General features: G+C 40.2%; 1 protein-coding gene across 4 annotated transcripts in view; it reads left to right on the forward strand.

Annotated features, from left to right (window-relative positions):
- Nucleotides 1-995, forward strand: part of zgc:56235 (Voltage-dependent anion-selective channel protein 2-like) — an 11,412-nt gene extending 10,417 nt beyond the window's left edge. For all 4 annotated transcript variants that reach the window (XM_032539195.1, XM_032539197.1, XM_032539194.1 and 1 more), the window contains one exon: nt 1-995. This exon is cut by the window's left edge and continues 139 nt beyond it. The gene's annotated coding sequence lies outside the window, so the exon portion shown is untranslated.
- The last annotated feature ends 3,139 nt before the right edge of the window (nt 996-4,134 follow it).

Consider the following 4,134-nt stretch of genomic DNA (forward strand, 5'->3'; position numbering starts at 1 on the left):
TCTGCCCCTCTCCACCCTCCCCCGTCACCTCCTCCCCCGTTCACACATTTCACGAGCACTTCTGACAGTAATGGTCGAGCCTCAGCGTCAACCTCAGAGTTGTGAGGTTGTTGGTCCGAAAACTGACGGCGGCGCATGGTTGTGGATCATTACCGGGATTTATGGTCGTTGGAATGAAACCATTTATTTTCCTGTAGGTCTTCGGATGACGTAGTCGGCGGTGTAAATGTGCAGCCTCTGTATTCGCTTGGTTAAAAAAAGAAGAAGAAAAAAGGTGCTGAGTTGTTGTTGTTTTTTATCTTATTTATCGGTTTGAGCACTTTTGGCTGTGTTGTTGCAATCTTTGGACTTTTGAATCCATATAAATGTTTATTTCCGGCCCATTTCATGAACATATGACTGAAATATCGAGGTGGGTTTTAGGTTGAGAGGTAAAGACCGAATGAAGGATACTTTAAAAACGGCTTTACAGGGACAGGGAAAGATGCTCCTTCATGATCCTTTAATCCTTGGTGACGTTTGGTAGGTGAAATCAATGTGGTGGAATCTTCCGGTAGCGTGCGTAGTTAGTTTGCATTTCTACGACGTTGTTTTCGTCTATCTGTCTCGGCACCGCGGTCACAAAGGAAAGGGAGGACGTTCTGCATCTGTCGGAGGTGTCCCAGCTGTTTAGGCGTCTTAGCATGACGGCCAGATGTTTGCTCACGTTGCTCTGCACTCGTTGCTGTCAGTGCTCTCTTTGTCGAAAACCACCCTCACTCCACCAATATGTACAGAAAATACAGTTCATAGGAACATGGGAGGTCTCGTGTGTGACTATCCTATTTCTTTTCTTTTTCCCCCCCCCCGGTAATCATACATCAAAATGTAGTTTTTTGTTTTTTTCATTCTCATTGTGTCACCATGATTATAAATCTCGGTTTTTCTTTGTCACTTAGACACAGTACCTAATTTTTTTTCCAATGTCAATTGAGGGAATTCTAATAAAGAAAATTAAAAACATTTCCCTGAAAGTTGTTGTGATTCTTCTCTTCATCCAAATCTGGTAGAAACACTACTTTGATGTGTCGTTTTAAGTCTAGTTTCTGGAGCTTTAACCTAATCTCACGTCTTCCTGTGCTCAGTTATCGTCGCTTCTCCAACAAACTCCATCTGCTGAGAATGACTCCGCTATATCTGGATAGTATCTGGACCCTGAGTTAAAGCTCTGGTAGGCATTTTATTTTTTGAGTCATTGGGTAAAGAATCAAAACAAATCTTTCAACATGTAATTTGAGTATTCTGAGAGAAAAACCAGACTTCTGCACTTCCTCTCGGCTCTTTTTCAGGCTTTAGAAACTCTAGCAGAGAATTTCTAATAAGGGGAGAACTTCCACTCTCTGGAAACTTCCGGCTTCTGAACTGGTTGCAGTTCCACTCGGGGTCCACATGAGGGCGCTCACGGGCCAGTGCAGAATGAATGGAGGTCTAGGGAGCTATACCCTCAAAATCCACTTTTTTTTGTAATTTGAATGTTGCATTCGAAAAGGGAGGCTGAGAAAATACGCACTGCTGGGTGTAAGATTTTTTTTAACGTTGCTTTTTTTCCTAAAAAGCCTTTGGTTTGCTAATGTTTTAAAGACCACGCCAAAATATTCACACACACGCTCCGGTTGCAATCAGTCCTTCACCGGCCAATCAGCGTTCATTAGCAAAATGCAAGCGTGTTACGGGTAACATCGGCTCAACCTGTAAGAAATTGAAAGAACATACTGTAAGTTCTCGTTCATTCAACTTCCGACCTATAATCCATGTTGAACTTGCAAAAACTACAATCAAATCTGAGATTTCTCAACAACAATCAGGCAAAAAAGGCAAATCTAGCCGTCTAGCTCCATAGACTCCCATTTGTTTTGCACTCGGCTGCCATCACCCCCCCCCCCCAGTGGAACTCTGGTGGAACTGCAACCAAATTTGGTCCAATGGGGCTAAATAGGAAGTTAACTGCCTCTCCGTAGACAGGCTCTGGTCTAGCTGTTAGGGGACACTTTGGCCAATCAAAGGCCATTTCAGAGAGAGAGTGTTCCTATTGGCTGCACTGGGCATGCAACAAATAGGGGAGAGCGAGCGTTGCAGGAAGAGATATTAATCTATTGCAAAATTTCTGGCATTTGGTTTTGTTTTCTACGCAGTTTTAAAGTAATAGTTTAACATTTTGAGAATTTGCTTTCTTGCAAAGAGTTAAGTCAGAAAATTGACTCTGCTCTCGATGTTAAAATTCACAGGGGTCCGTCTCTAGCTCCCCCAGTAAGAGCGTGATGTTACAGGCCCGGGTTCGAATCCGACCTTTGGCCCCTCGCTGTGTCCCCATCCCCCCATCTCTCTCCCTCTTTCAAGTCTATCCACTGTCACTTCATAATAAAAGAGAAAAGGCCCAAAATAATAACCTTCAATTTTTTTTTTTAAGTCACAAAGCCAGCAGCGGTTTAGCTTAGCTAGCCCAGCTCTGTTCAAAGTTAAAAATCCTGCATAGTACCTCTGAAACTCACTGGTTATTTATATTTTGTGTAATCTGGAAACAAAGTAAAATGTTAAAACAGCCTGTTGTGTTTAATGGGGTTTGTTTCCCTGTCTTGATGCTAAGCTAAGCTAACAGGGTAGGCTGAAGCATATTAACTGTACTGTAACATAATCTAGAAAAACTGAAGAGCTTCATGGAACTAGTCTTTATAATTATATCTAATTATATTTCACAAAATGTCAAACTATTCCTTCAAAATTTCCTCCTTCGTTTCGTCAAAAAACAAAAGCTCCACATTAGAAAAAAATGGAAAAACAACAACCTCACAGCCGCGTTTAAATGGTGTCTTTAATTAGAAAAAAGGCACTCACTATACGTTAAAGTTAATATTTAGACTGTAAGATACCTGAATACAGGATATTAACATATTCATATTCTCATCAGGTCAATAATAAAAATCAATGCTAGTGTGAGTCTGTGTTGCACTATGGATGTCAACGTGTAGTATATCCATTCAAAACTATATCTTTAATAAATACACTTGTATGGGGCAACTTATTCTTAAACAAAGAGAGTATATCTCTCTTACATCTTAGAGTATGCAGGAAATATTCCTCTATGCTGCTACCTTTCCATATGCAGGTCCAAGGCAGAATAAATGACTTAAATACCATTATAGGTATATTATTAGTGAGTACATCCACACTGCTGACTTGCACTAGCATTAATAAAAGTCATGCTGAATTCTGACAAAAAAACAACTTCTAATTGTCCTAAAATGCGTTAGTAACTGATGCATTATAAATATCCAAGCTTCCTTTTATCCATGAATGAATATTGGTCTTACTCATCTCTTCTGTGTCGGGTTGAGCTGCCTAATACGTAGTAACATAAAACAAAAGGGGTTAAAGGGTATGCTCACCCAAATCATAAAAATACATTTATTCTTATTTTCCTTTTGAAAGTTTTGTTCCAGGTTTTTAAATCCATCCATCTCTGAGTTTTCTGCCTCCGCCTGTTCTAAAGGTGGAGGTGAATGAAATTCAATTTGCTCACATAATTAGACAATTCCATTTGAACAACAACAACAACAACAACAATAATAATAGTCCTCTGAGCATTCCCACTTGCTCAAAAGGACCATAACATGTGGATGTTGAGCAACTGTAATGTTTATGATGTTCACCCACTTAGTTTAATAACATGTCCATCGTGGCTGATGGACATGTTATTAGTTTTCTGAGGTATGTGATCGTAAAACAAAGTATGTGACAAATTAAAGTATTGGACCTGATGATGGCGATGGATGAAAAGTTAAAGGATCTTTGCAGTGATTCCTGTTCATCCTGAGGGGAACACGTACAGTATGTCGGGACCAAATGTTGTGACAATTCATTCAACAGTTGTTCAGAAAATTCACTCAAAACTAAAATGTAAACTTGCCTGTAAGGACTAGAAGAGACAATCAGAGAATTAATCTTTGAGTCCAGGACTGAGCCTCAGAGCACTCTGAATGTTTGCAGTCCATCCAATTGTTGCTGAGATATTTTTGCTCAAATGTTACCCCTCAAGGTGGCACAAGATGAAAAGTCAGAGACTCACCACAGTCACGAGGCTTCATTCTCCCGGGAACA

This window comes from Etheostoma spectabile, chromosome 16, assembly GCF_008692095.1.
Source record: "Etheostoma spectabile isolate EspeVRDwgs_2016 chromosome 16, UIUC_Espe_1.0, whole genome shotgun sequence".
In the NCBI taxonomy this organism is placed as follows: Eukaryota; Metazoa; Chordata; class Actinopteri; order Perciformes; family Percidae; genus Etheostoma; species Etheostoma spectabile.